At 34.0% G+C, this 15,283-nt stretch overlaps 1 pseudogene; it reads left to right on the top strand.

The window, feature by feature from the left end:
* Positions 1 to 269: 269 nt before the first annotated feature.
* Positions 270 to 13,690, top strand: LOC140607043 (transformer-2 protein homolog beta pseudogene; annotated as a pseudogene).
* Positions 13,691 to 15,283: the final 1,593 nt, after the last annotated feature.

The raw sequence follows: 15,283 nt of genomic DNA, 5'->3' as shown, positions 1-15,283 counted from the left end.
TTGAATTTTCTTCTTATACATGCTTGTCTTAAAATAAAAATTGGGTAGAATACTAATCTGGAAAGTGTATTAAAAATATTTGTTAAATAAATATATAAAGCAATTAGAATGGGGCCTGACACATAGCAAGTGCAACTATTATAGTTGTTTCTATGTTTTTCCACAAAGTTTTGCATTCTATCATAATATATTAGATCTATATAATATATAAGGTCTATAACATATAAGATCTATAATATAATATACTGTGATTTTGATCTTCTCCTATAGTTTAAGGGAAAATTCCTCTAGAAACATTGATGGAAAATGTCACAGATTTTACAGGCAAGTGAAAAGTTACCATAAATTAGGATTTCAATTATCTACATTAAATTTTGTTTTTTCCCCGATATTTCCTAGTATTCTACCATTGACTTATAAATTGTTATTTCTCTATATTTATTAATGAAATATTTGCCTCTAGTGTTTCATATATTGATATAAAATTGTCTGTTTTTGCAATGAAATCACCATACTATTTCTTGCTTTCAAGTTCTGTAATCTCTGTTGTTTATATTAATAATATAATTCACTTCACCAGTGTTTAATAACTACAGTGTAGAATGACACAGCAAATCAGAAAATGAAGCATAAAATTGATTGAGGTAATGTCTTCATTGTATTTATCATATAATTCTTATTTTTTTAATTAAAATACTTTTTTGGGCAGCCCGGGTGACTCAGTGGTTTAGTGCCACCTTCAACCCAGGGCATGATCCTGGAGACCCAAGATTGAGTCCCGCGTTGGGCTCCCTGCATGAAGCCTGCTTCTCCTTCTTGCCTGTGTCTCTGCCTCTCTCTATGTCTCTCATAAATAAATAAAATCTTTAATAAAATAAATAAAAATAAAGACTTTTTCAAAGAAAAATTCATGTAAGCATCTATTTTTTTAATTATTAGATCAAATTTTATTCCAAAAGTAGTTCCCGATTTTAGAAGAAACTTTCTTGTTCAAATTAAGGAAATAAATTTGACCTAACATCTACATTGATTCTGTATTTGAAAATGTTTTATTTTTACTTTAATCTTCAATCTGAAAATGAGATATTAATTATCCTAAAATAATGTTTTCATTAGAAATAACTACTGCTATGTAAAATGAAAATGTGTACCAAATTTCTTATTTTCAAAGGTGAGAAGATTGACTCAAGTGCTCTAAAAAAATGTTCTGGGAAATCTCAGAATTGAGCTTACAGATAAGGAACTAGAAAAACAGCTAAAAATACTGCCAATCGATGGTGAGTCATACAAGTGTCTATGGAGCTTCCAGGGAACTTGGATTTTTGTAGATCTGTATGAAAATTTTAATTTTTTTCTAAAACATGATAGAACATTTTTTAAAACTAAAATGTAAGCTACATATAAAACTGTAAGTTTCATTTAGAGTTTATTTTAGAAGCCGAGCAATTCCTCATATATAAATTGCCATGAAAGCTAACAAATGCCTACTATTGTCCTTCACAGCTTGTACCATAAGAAGTAAAAAGAGGTAAGAGATTAGTGGAAGAAATAAAGATAAAAGTCAGAATTAAAAAGAAAAGGAAGACATATTTATACAGTACAGTAAGCCCACTCAATGAGACAAGTTTATCATATTGAAAAAGGCTTCTCTTCCTTAATTTTATTGTTATATAAAAATGAAAACTTTGGGTAAAACATTTTAAACAGCATTACTGAGATATCATCCACATACCATATCAATTAACCCAATAAAGTAAACAATTCAGTGAATTCTAATATATTTACAAAGTTGTGCATTCTTCACCATGATCAATTTTAGAATATTTTTATTATCCCAGAAAAGTACCCCATATCCATTGATAACCACCTCCCAATTTCTCCATCCCCTCAGCTCTGAGCAACCAGTAATCTATTTTCTATCTCCACAATTTTCCTATTCTGAAATTTCCACATAAATGGAATCATACAATATGTAGTCCTTTGTGACTAGTTTCACTTAGCATGTTTTCAAGGTTCATCCTTGTTCTGTTATGTGTTAATACAGTTGACCTTTGAACAACCTGGGGGTTAGGAGCACTGACTCCCTGTGCAGTCAAAAATCCGTGTAAAACTTTTGACTCTCCGAAAACTTAACTACTAATTGCCTACTGTTGACCAAAAGACTTACTGATAATATAAACAGTCAATATATATTTTGTAAGCTATCTATATTGTATACCCTATTCTTACAATAGGTAAGCTAGAGAAAAGAAAGTGTTATTAAGAAAATCATAAGGAAGAGAGGGGCACCTGGGTGGCTCAGTCTGTTAAGCCTCCAACTCTTGATTACAGCTCAGGTCATGATCTCACAGTCCTGGGACTGAGCCCCACATCAAGCTCCAAGCTCAACACAGTCTGCTTGAGACTCTTTCCCTCTGCCTCTGCCCTTTCACACTCCCTCTGCTCGTACTCTTTTTCTCTAAATAAAAATCTTTTTTTAAAAAAGGAAATCATAAGGAAGAAAAATACATTTACAGTACTATAAAAATTCCATGTATGATGGACCTGTACAGTTCAAACCCCTGTTTTTCAAAGGTCAGCTGCACTTTGTTTCTTTTCACTGCTGAATAATATGCTATTATATGGATATACCACATTTTATTTATCCATTTTTGGTTAGTGGACATTTGAATGGTTTCCACATCCTATCTATTATGAATTATACTCCTCTGAACATTCATGTACAAGTTTTTTCATGGATACACATTTTCTTTTGTCTTGGGTATACACCTTAAGAGTAAAATTGTTGGGTCATATGATAACTATGTTTAACCTTTTGAGGAAGCCAGGCTGTTTTCCAAAGCGGCTACCCTACTTTACATTTCCACCAGCAGTGTATCAGAGTTCCAATTTCTACACTTCCTAGTTGACACTTGTTATTTGCCCTTTGATTATATTATGGTGAGTGTAAGGTAGTATGTTATTCTGGTTTTGATTTTCATGATGGCTAATGATGTTAAGCACCTCATCATGTGCACATTGGTTAAATGTATATCTCTTCTGGAGAAAAATCTTTCCATATCCCTTGTACATTTTTAATTTGGTTGTCTTTATTATTGAATCATAGGAGTTTTTTATATATTCTAGATACAAGTTCCTTATCAAATATATGTTTGCAAAAGTTTTCTCACATTCTGTGAATTATCTTTTTTACTTTCTCGATAGTATTCCTTGATGCGCAAAAGTTTTTAATTTTGATGATGTCCAGATTATAATTTTTTTCTTTTGTGCTTTGGGTGTCATATATAAAAAAAACCATTGTCTAATCTAAGGTTAAGCAAATTTACTGCTGTGTTTTCTTCTAACATTTTTATAGTTTTAACACTTGTAATTAGGTCTTTGATCTGTCTTGAATTAATTTTTTATTTTTTATTTTTATATTTTACAGAGAGAGAGAGAGAGTGCAAGCAGGGGCAGCGGGAGAGGGAGAGAGAATCCCAAGCTGGCTCCACACCCAGCATGAAGCCCTATGTGGGGCTCAGTCCCATGACCCTGAGATCATAACCCCAGCCAAAATCAAGAGTCAGACACTTAACTGACTGAGCCACCCTGGTGCCCCATCTTGAGTTAATTTTTGTATATGGTGTGGGTTAGGGATCCAAAGAAATATTCTCTTTGCACATGAATATCCAGTTGTCCTAGCACCATTTGCTGAAAAGACCCTTCTTTCTTCATTGAATAGTGCTGATAGCCTTGTCAAAAATCAATTGACTATAAATTGGAAGGTTTATTTTTGGACCTAAATTCTATTTTTTGATTGATCTACATATCTAGTTCTATGCCTGTACCGCACTGTCTTGATTCCTGTCATTTTGTAGTTTTTAAACTGACAAGTGTGAGGGATGCCTGGGTGGCTCAGTTGGTTAAGTGTACAACTGTTGGTTTCAACTCAAATCATGATCTCATGGGTTATGGGATTGAGCCTTGTATGAGGCCCTGCACTCAGCAGGGAGTCTGCCTGAGATTCTTTACCTCTGCCTGTGCCCCTCGCCCCATGCACACTTGTGAGCATACATGCTCTTCTCTCAAATAAATAAATCTTAAAAAAAAAAAAAGGAAGAAAGAAAAGTGTGAGCCCCCCACTTCATTTTCCTTTTCAAGATTATTTTTTTTAATTTTTATTTATTTATGATAGTCACAGAGAGAGAGAGAGAGAGAGAGAGAGGCAGAGACACAGGCAGAGGGAGAAGCAGGCTCCATGCACCGGGAGCCCGACGTGGGACTTGATCCCGGGTCTCCAGGATCACGCCCTGGGCCAAAGGCAGGCGCCAAACCGCTGCGCCACCCAGGGATCCCCCAAGATTATTTTTTCTATTTGGGGCTCCAGCTTTACCATATGAATATTGGGATTGGCTCATCAATTTCTGCAAACAAACCAGCTAGAATTTTTTATAAAATTGCATTGAATCCATGGATCAATTTGGGGAGCATTGCCATATTCACAATATTAAGTTTTCCAATCCATAAACATAGGATATCTTTTCATTTATTGAGGTCATCCACAATGTTTTATAGTTTCCAAAGTTTAGGTTTTGTACTTCTTTTGTTAAATTTATTCTTAAGCATTTTATTCTTTTTGATGCTCTTGTAAATGGAATTGCTTTTTTAGTTTCCTTTTTTGTTTGCTTTTTGCGACAGTATAGAAATACAATTGATTTATATATGTTGTTAAAAGGCTACAATTTCTGTTTCTGAAATTATTCCATTCATGCTCTTCTTGTGAATCTCATATTCATTCTACCATTACATGGATTATGACTTTTCTTACAGCTAATGGAAAGTTATATCGTAATAGATTACTGAAGGCTATGAAGTCTCTCAAAGGTAAGTAAGAAACAAAATTATAAGGCATGTTATTTAGGTTCTCCAGATATGTCATCCAAGCATGAATCTTGGCCCCATATAAGTTTTCACTTATGATTCTTTCAGCATAACTACATTTTATCTGCTGTTAATATACACTTTCTCCTGGCAGAAAGTCTAGTATCCTCTTAGATTTCTTTTCAGCTTTTTCTCAGAAAGAGAAATCAACCCTAGCAAATACAAACAAAAAATGCTGGTCATTACTGAAGAGCAATGGTCAGCTACAATGTTAACTAATATGTCAAGTCAGTTAAAAAAAAAATTTACTACTACTTGTTGTGCTGAGTAATTGAGTTAGTTGTCTGCAGTTCTATTTGTTCAAGCCCCTTAACCCTGTTTTATTATGTAGGTTTCTCAACAAAAATAGATGAAAGGAAATACAATTCTAATTCTGACTTTCTTGACTTTCTCTTTGGTTCTTCAAGTGGACAAGTCTATTTGGGGTTTCAGTCTTGTTGAGATGTAATGATAACGGAGGCATGAAATATATTTTATCTTTTGTCTCTTTTGTTTTTTATAATATATTAAACTATTAAAGTTAATAGTTTTACTAAAAATATTTTTTTAGTTTTGCTATATAGAACTTTTTTTCAAATGTTTCTTTACTGTCACTTTCCTAAGATGGGAAGATTAAAAAGAATAACCTCCATACTAGCTTGGAAAATATGGGAATGAAGCTCACAGAAGAGGAGCTTGCTGAATTGTCAGGACAACTACAAGTTGATGGTGAGTACTAGAAATTAGCACTAGGGCATCTGTTTCTCTTCTATTTGAAGGAATGTCAATTAAAATTAGGTGAGTCAAATTTAGCTGGACTTTATTATTCTATATGAATAATTTATATCTTTTTCTAAGCTAATGTCATTGATTATATGTCTCTTTTGGACTTACATAGCAAATGGGAATGTTGATCTGCCTAATTTGATGGAAGTAGTGAAAGCTATTACAGGTGAATGCAAAGTCACTATAAACATATAATTAATTGCCATGTTGATTCTGTTAGTATACTCCTTATTATAAATATTTGTCTAGAGTTGGACTTTGTGATATTCATATTTTAGTAATAAAATTTTAGTTTTATTTCTTGATAGACCCATATTCTCTAAAAAAAATTTTTAAATTAATAACCTTTTTAGTAACTAAATTTTCCTCACAGGCCTTTCTCTTTTTGATTAAAGGAAGTTTGACATCAAGAACCTGGAAACCATTCTAGGCAACATGGGAATCAATCTCACTAACAAGGAACTTGAAGATCTGAAACAAAATCTGCCAGTCAGTGGTGAGCATATGAGATACCATTGGTTTTTTGTTTTTGTTTGTTTGTTTTGTTTTGTTTTGTTTTGTTTTTTTACCATTGGGTTTTGAGCTTTAGGTTTTATGTACCTTTAGCAATGAAAGGAATGGAATACAGAATTTTTTATGCAGATGTCAAGATTGGAGATGAGGCAATAACACTGACAAAGAAGTTAGGAATGTAGAAGTTGGACACAGGTGGCATTGTCACTAGAAGAGTCTTCCAAATTCTGAAAACAAGATAGCCACGTTTGAATCCCATCTTTTCATTATCAAGTTCGAGTTGATATTTTATTAAATAGAAGGTCAAATTTACATTTTTTAAATAAATATATTTTAATATATTAAATTTTTTCTTCTACTCTATGCTCATCACATATTCTGAGTAAACATTTGTTGAATGACTATTTAAAGTGCTTAATAAAATGCCTGGGACACAAGTGCTGTTATAATCTGAAGGGGAAAAGAATGTTCTTATGCTATTTTACCTCAAATGTGATCATTTTATGAGCTTAAAGTTACAGTTTCTTTTGTTACAGTTGATAAGAAAGTTGCTCTGAAAACTTTGAAGGATGAAGTAAAAGCTTTTACAGGTAAGAATTTGTTATAAATGATTTGCAGTAAATCATGACTTACATTAAAATTTTAATAGCATTTTCTCTATAAATTGTATTAGTGACTTATAAATTCACGTATTTTCAATATTCATTTTAATTAATATTTGTATCTACTGATCGGCAGTTCAATCTAATATTACCTAGGTTTATAAGTAAAATAAAAGATAATTTCCTCATAAGAAGTCTTATATTCTTTGATGCTTTTTTTTAAAGATTTATTTATTTATTCATGAGAGACACAGAGAGAGAGAAAGGCAGAAACATAGGCAGAGGGAGAAGCAGACTCTCTGTGGGGAGCCCAATGTAGGACTCGATCCCAGGACCCCAGGATCATGCCCTGAGCCAAAGGCAGACACTCAACCACTGAGCCACCAAGGCACCTGATGCTTTTTTTCAATGAAAGTATCTGGCTGGTACTTATAAACCCAAAAACAAGATGGACACAGTTAAAACAGGGTAGAACCCAAAAATAGTGAGTCCATTGCCAATAGCTAATCACATAGAGTTAACAAAATTCAGTAAAATATGTCATAGTTTGTTAATTGTGTATTATATTATACTAACCATCTCTTGACCTTATTTCTGAATAATTATATGACCAGATTTGCTTCTGCACTATGTGGTATGATTCTCAGTGTTAAGAATACAATCTATTTATTAACATTAAGGGACAAATTCTGATTTTTATTTACCATTTGATTCTTTTTATCAGAAAATCCTTAACTTTGCCTTTTCCTTTTCATTCTGGTATTATAAAAAGACTAGAGCAGCAAAAATATATGTTTAGATGATTTTAAATAATTAGAACATCCCTTGGTATTTTAACTTATAACTATTCCATCTTTTCAAAGGAGAAAAGATTGATTCTAGTGACCTACAAGATATTCTGAAAGACATGGGGATTGAGCTTGCAGATAAGGAGTACAAGCAACTGCTGAAAACACTGCCCATTGATGGTAAGTAAATAAATGCCATATAAATGCCAACATGCCTTCCAGGGAACTTGATTTTATGGGTCAGTGTGAGCCATTCTCAATATTTTAACAGTACAGTTTTGTCTTTAAAATGCCATAAATTAATATAAAGTCACATCTGACTTGAAAAGAAATTCTATCATTACTTCTTCAAACACAATTTGAGACATCACTACATTGCTGTATAGTTGTCTAGGTGACTAATACTACTCCCTCAGATCAGCATTAGTTTTGCAACAAGGACAATGAAAAGTAATGGAGAAATGGAACATCTGTGGAATAAAAAGAAAGAAACATTTTAATGTGTTTTTGAGAATTGCACCATAAGAGACTTTAACAAATGTCTCTACACCTAACTCTGGCAAATGAACAAGGGGTAGTGGAATGGGAGGTGGGCGGAGGGTTGGAGTGACTGGGTGATGGGCATTGAGGGGAGCACTTGGTGGGAGCACTGGTTGTTATGCTATATGTTGGCAAATTGAACTTAAATAAATAAATAAATAAATAAATAAATAAATAAATAACTGAAAAGGAGAAGGTGGGAAGCGGAGAAATTAATTAGGAGACTATTTCAATACTCTAGGTAAGAACTGAAAGTGATACAAACAGGGTGGAGGCATAGTCATAGCAATAGGAAAAAAATGTCTCTAATTCCAAAGAATAGGTAAGTTTGTCACTGTTGAAAATACTTATATTTTTAAATGTCCAGTTTGTACAACTATAAAATAGATTATTTTTATAGCAAATCATTGAAATATATCTTTCTACAATCACATAATTGGTAATGTTTTGGGGAGTCTTCATATCAATTTTCTAGAGATCTGAATTGTACCTTTTTCTTATAGCTCATGAAAAGGTGTTTCAAAACAGGTTGCTGAAGGATGTGAGATTTTTATAATAAAAGTGAGTAAGAAGTGCGAAGAGGAGGCATATGAAATATCCTTAAGCGTTAAGTTTTTAAATTTTTATTTAAATTCAAGTTAGTTAACATGTAGTATATTATTAGTTTCAGGAGTGAATGTAGTGATTCATCACTTACATATAATACCTAGTGCTCATTATATCCCGTGCCTTCCTGAATCCCCATCACCGATTTAGTTCATCCCCCAACCCACCTCCCCTCCAGCAACCCTCTCTCTATCTTTAAGAGTTTCTTATGGTTTGGCTCCCTCTCTCTTTTCATCTTATTTTATTTTTCCTTCTCTTTCCCCTGTGTTCATGTTTTGTTTCTTAATTCCACATAAGAGTAAAATCATGAAATATTTTTATTTCTCTGACTGACTTACTTCATTTAGCATAATACACTCTGGTTCCATCCACATCATTGCAAATGGCAAGATTTCATTCTTTTTGATGGCTGAGTCATAACCCATTGTGTGTGTGTGTATACATCTGTATACACATATATGCATACCACATCTTCTTTTTCCATTCATCAGTTGAAGGACATTTGGGCTCTCTCCTTATTAGCATTCAATTTATATCAATAGAATATAACACATTATTTTGCTGCTTGTATCACATCTGTGGGGTTTTTTAGTAATAACCCTTACTTTATGTTAGATGAAAGCTCTCCACTGGTTTGCACTTTTCAATATTTCTCTAAAGTAAGATATGAACAGAAATAAAGATAGGAGGGAAGAAAGGAAGCAAAGAAAGAAGGGTAGGGAGGGAGGAAGGGAGGGAGGAGAGAGGAAGGTTTAGCATTTATTCCAAAATGTGAGCAGCAGCAGAGAAAACAATCCGAGAATAAGAATAGGAAACACATACAATCTCTATTTCTTTGTGGAGATTATTGATTAGTGCTCTTTAGTTGCAATTGTATAGCCCTGTCCCACCTAACTTTTTCCTAGGCCCATATGTTTAACATTCAAGGAAACAAATTCTAACTTTTAACTCTTAAATTGTAACTTTGCTTGCAAAGAATTGTGCAGATCTATTGTAGTTTTGTTCTTTGTTTGAAAATTTTAGGGATCCCTGGGTGGCGCAGCGGTTTGGCGCCTGCCTTCGTCCCAGGGCGCAATCCTGGAGACCCGGGATCGAATCCCACGTTGGGCTCCCAGTGCATGGAGCCTGCTTCTCCCTCTGCCTGTGTCTCTGCCTCTCTCTCTCTCTCTGTGACTATCATAAATAATAAATAAAAATTTTAAAAAAAAGAAAAGTTTAGCAGTTATACTAGACTATAAAGCCATTCTCTTTTAGCAGTGTATATTTATGTAACAGTAACAACTAGTACTATCTTAAAGAGATATTTGTACCCCCATGTTCATTGGAGCATTATTTATAATACCAAGACACAGAAACAATGTGTCTATGCACAGATGAATGAATAAAGAAAATAGGACGTGTATGTACACACTTACACACACACATACATACATAAATAATAGAATATTATTCAGCTTTAAAAAAAATAAAAGAAGGAAGTCCTGCTATTTACAGCAACATGGATGAACCTTGAGGGCACTATGCTAAGTGAAATAAGTCAGACAGAAAAAAAACAGTATATGATATCACTTATAATGTAGAATCTAAAAAAAAATCAAACTCATAGAAACAGAGCTGACTGGTAGTTGCCAGAAGCAGGGGGATGGGGAAAGGAATGGGCGAAGGTGGTCAAAGGATACAAACTTCCAGCTATAAGAGGAGTTAGTTCTGGAGATATAATGTACAACATAGTGACTATAGTTGACAACACTGTGGAAAACACTAAAAGAGTAAACCTTAACTGACCTCACCACACACACACACACACACACATAAATATAACTATATGAGATGGTGGATGTGCTAACTAACTTTATGTGGTAATGATTTTGCAGTATACATATATCAAAATAATTACATCACCTTAAACTTATATTATATGTCAATTATATCTCAAAAAAATCTGGGTAAAAACAGTAATGCCTATAGTTGAAAATAATAATTCGTGTTTATGAATTTTTCTAAATATTTTATAATCATTCCATTTTTTTCCTTTTCCTTTCATGTTTTCAAGGAGGGAAGGTTGATGAATCCTGTTTTAGAAGCCATAGAGGTCAAGCTTACAGAAGAGGAACTTGATCTGATGAAGGATCTTCTTAGTGGTGAGCACTGTGAAAAACAATGTGATTTTTAAACAGATGTTGAGCTTGCAAGATTAATTATGACTGTTTCAAAGGTTTAAATTATTTGTTGCCCAAAGCCATTTGAGCTTTCAGAAGAACTCAAGGGAAAAAAGGCTGTTCATTTTTGTTGCTTTAAAACCTGTAATCTATTTCTTTATACATCTCAGAGTAGAGATGGGTGCTAGTGAGAAGGGGAGGAGTTCTTGTTGTCTGGTTTTACAAAAATAGGATCTGCAACATGTTTTTTCTCACTAATCCAAATATCACTGACATCAACCAAGGGTATAACCCAGTCCATTCACCCATTCCTCATTTCTCTGTTCATGAATTTTGAGATGCTTTCTTTTGTTCTATTAACAAAAAAAAAGTTAAGAGAATAATATGTATAGTATTATTAATTTAAAATATATATATTATACCTTTATAAGCAAAGGAACGTCTGGGAAAATATACACAAAACTGTTAGTAATGGTAAGGAGTAGTAATGACACTGAGGAGAGGTAAAAGAAGGGACATTTACCTTTTCTTCATATGCTTATATATTTTTTAATTTGTTACACAAAGTCTGTTTTAAATTCTAATTTTTTAACCTAATTTATTTTGTTTTTAAGTTAATATGAATATAAGTGATGTGGTAAAATGATAGGATTTTGGCTGTGTTCTTATCCACCAATTAGGTTTAGGGAATCACTAAATTGACCACATAAGTAATTAGCTCCTTTCAAACATCAACTTGCTGCTTAACACTAGTCTCTGTCTGCCCTTTGCATCAACACGTGGTAATACAAAATTACAATCCTTGCGAATATTGAGAAAGATCCAAAATTTCAATAAATAAGTAAAAGTAAGGTTGAAGGACTGCCCAAATCACACAAAGCCACTAACAAATGTGGACCTGGCAGATTTAGAACATTTAATAATTGAAGAAGAAAAATTCTATATGAATAATGAGATAGGACATTCAACATACACTGATAATGGATTTCAAAAGATTTAAAGGAACCCTCAGGAAAAAGTCAATCATTTTTGTAATAGTTATTTTTATATATCTTGTTTCAAAGTTCAATAGGATGTTTCAAAGTTCAATAGGATACAATAACCTTTCTCAGAAAAATAACATCTCAACACATTTGTAAAAGTTAGTATTGATTCATTGCTCTTCAAAGAATTATTCTATATCCTACAGAATAACTATTGCAATAGTTATCATTATAACCTGAATTTTCTTAAATATTATATGAAATGAACTTATTATTACAATTTTCATTTTTATTATTTAATACAACCTTGGTTCTCGTTGTAAACGAACTTATTTTCCTTGGTCATCTTCTGGAACAATAAATCTTAGATAAAAAGGACCTTTTGGAGAGCCCATGCGGAGGCGGTGCGGAGCGCTTCGGTACTCGGGGCTTGGGAGCCCGTGCGTTCTGTGAGGCTGCGGCGGAGCCTCTATACAGAAGGCGCCAGAGGTTGGCAGCTTCAATTGAAGCCCGTCCAGCGTCAACGGCAGCTAGGAGTCATGAGCGACAGCGGCGAGCAGAACTACAGCGAGCGAGAATCCCGTTCTGCTTCCAGAAGTAGAAGTGCTCATGGATCTGGGAAATCTGCAAGGCATACCCCTGCAAGGTCTCGCTCCAAGGAAGATTCCAGGCATTCCAGATCAAAGTCCAGGTCCAGATCTGAATCTAGGTCTAGATCCAGAAGAAGTTCTCGAAAGCATTATACAAGATCAGGATCTCAGTCCCGCTCCCATAGACGATCCCGTAGCAGGTCTTACAGTCGAGATTCCGAAGACGGCATAGCCACAGTCACTCTCCCATGTCTACTCGCAGGCATCATGTTGGGAATCGGGCAAATCCTGACCCCAACTGCTGTCTTGGAGTATTTGGATTGAGCTTGTACACTACAGAAAGAGATCTAAGAGATCTAAGAGAAGTGTTCTCTAAATATGGCCCCATTGCTGATGTGTCTATTGATATGACCAGCAATCTAGGCGTTCCAGAGGATTTGCCTTTGTATATTTTGAAAATATAGATGATGCCAAGGAAGCAAAAGAGCATGCCAATGGACTGGAGCTTGATGGACGTAGGATCAGAGTTGATTTCTCTATAACAAAAAGACCACATACCCCAACACCAGGAATTTACATGGGGAGACCTACCTATGGCAACTCACGCCGTCGGGATTACTATGACAGAGGATATATGATCGAGGCTATGATGATCGTGACTACCATAGCAGATCATACAGAGGAGGTGGTGGAGGAGGAGGAGGATGGAGAGCTGCTCAAGATAGGGATAAGATTTACAGAAGGCAGTCACCTTCTCCTTACTATAGTTGTGGAGGATACAGATCACGTTCTAGATCTCGATTGTACTCACCTTGTCGCTATTAAAGCATGAAGATGAAGACTTTCTGAAACCTGCCCTAAAGTTGGGATATTGTTTGTGGACAATATTTTTTATTGTCTCCTGTTTAAAAAGTGAACAGTGCCTAGTGAAGTTAGGTGACTTTTACACCTTTTATGATGACTGCTTTTGGTGGAGTTGAAATACTGTTTTCATTCTGCATTTGTGTAATTCGGTGCTTTGTTCAAAGTTAAGTGTTTTCAGAAAAGTATGTTTTGCATGTATTTTTTTACAGTCTAAATTTTGACTGCTGAGAAGTTTCTATTGTACAAAACTTCATTTAAAAGGTTTTTCTACTGAATCCAGGGTATTCTGAAGATCGAAGCCTGTGTGTAAAAATGTTACCAAATGGTAAAAAGCAACAATAAAGTTTGGTTTTTACTTTTCTTTCTAAAAAAAAAAAAAAAAAAAGGACCTCTTGTCCTATGTATCTTTTCTCTGAGTCCATTTTATTGTTTTTCTCTGATTAAACTTTGTCTTATAGCCTAGAAGAGAGTTGATCTGAAAATGCTGTTGGAAAGTGGAGGCTGTTACAGGTAAGAAAGAAGTTATCAAATACATATGATTCTGATTCTTTATACATATTGTATATTCTTTCCTGTTATTCCCTTTAAATTATGCTATTTTTTAATAAACTGATTGTAGTTTGATTTCCTAGACTTGGACTTTGATTTGTCAGTGTTTCAGCAACAAAACACAGTGCCACATTTTGTTAGGCCCTATGATCTCATTTTTTTCCAAATTAAGGTATTTACTGAAAATATGTTAGTGTAAAAAAAAGAGACTAAAGTTTCATTACCTATTATTAATCTCTCATAATAGAAAATTATGAAATGCATTATGCAAATGTATTTTGTCTCTATTATTGCTAAAGTTATGGAAATAAACACTTCAGTGTTATGCCATAACTATACTGAAACAAGATTCATTTGACTTTATTATGCATTAAGTAGTTGGAGCTAATACTTAAACAGTATTAGAAGATTTCATCTATTTTAGAATAATTAAATGGTTCTTTAAAATCATACATTACTATTTCTATCCTTTTGAAGGAGAGGAAGTTGTTGATGTCAACGACATAGGAACGGTTCTAGGAAACATGGGAGTAGAACTCACTGATAAGGAACTCTTGCAACTGGTGAAAAACCTGCCAGTTGATAGTATTTCAAATAAAAATATAGTCATCCAGGGAAGCATATTATTAAATTGCAAAAATTTCTAAAATTGTCTACATCTTATTGCTTATCAGAAGTAATCTTATGATCAATGTTATATAATTTTAAATGACTCTATTATATCTTGGGATGCCTGAGTGGCTCAGTGGTTGAGCATCTCCCTTTGGCTCAGATCATGATCCTGGGATTGGGTCCCACATTGGGCTCCCTTCAGGCAGCCTGCTTCTCCCTCTGCCTATGTCTCTGCCTCTTTCTCTGTGTGTCTCTAATGAACAAATGAATAAAATCTTTAAAAATAATAAAAAATAAAAATAAAATAAAAGACCCTATTATATCTTAAAAGGTTATCTGTGCCATTTAATCCTTTTTTTAAGATTTTATTTATTTACTTGAGAGAGAGAGAACATGAGGGAGAGAAAGATCACAAGCAGGAGGGGAGGGATAGAGGGAGAAGCTGACTCCTGGCTGAGCAGGGAGCCTGACTCAGGACTTGATCCCAGCGCTCTGGGATCATGACCTGAGCCAAGAGCAGATGCTTAACCAAGTGAGCCACCCATGCACCCTGTGCCATTTAATCTTTAGTTTGAGAATCAACAATTATGTCATCATGACTCCTATCATCAGGGTTTGATTATATCTTTTATATAATTATATCTTTTATAACTTTTGAGTCTATCAAAAGATCTGAAATTTAAGCCAGAATAAATGAGAAAAAGAAAGAGCAATATAATAAGGGAAAATGAAAATATCACAAAATTAAAGGAAAAGAGATGTTTCAGAATGGTAGCATGTCAGTATCCCTAT

Source organism: Canis lupus, chromosome 16 (assembly GCF_048164855.1).
Source record: "Canis lupus baileyi chromosome 16, mCanLup2.hap1, whole genome shotgun sequence".
Taxonomy (NCBI): Eukaryota; Metazoa; Chordata; class Mammalia; order Carnivora; family Canidae; genus Canis; species Canis lupus.
The sequence above is the reverse complement of the archived record's forward strand: the minus strand, read 5'-3'. Positions and strand labels throughout refer to the sequence as shown.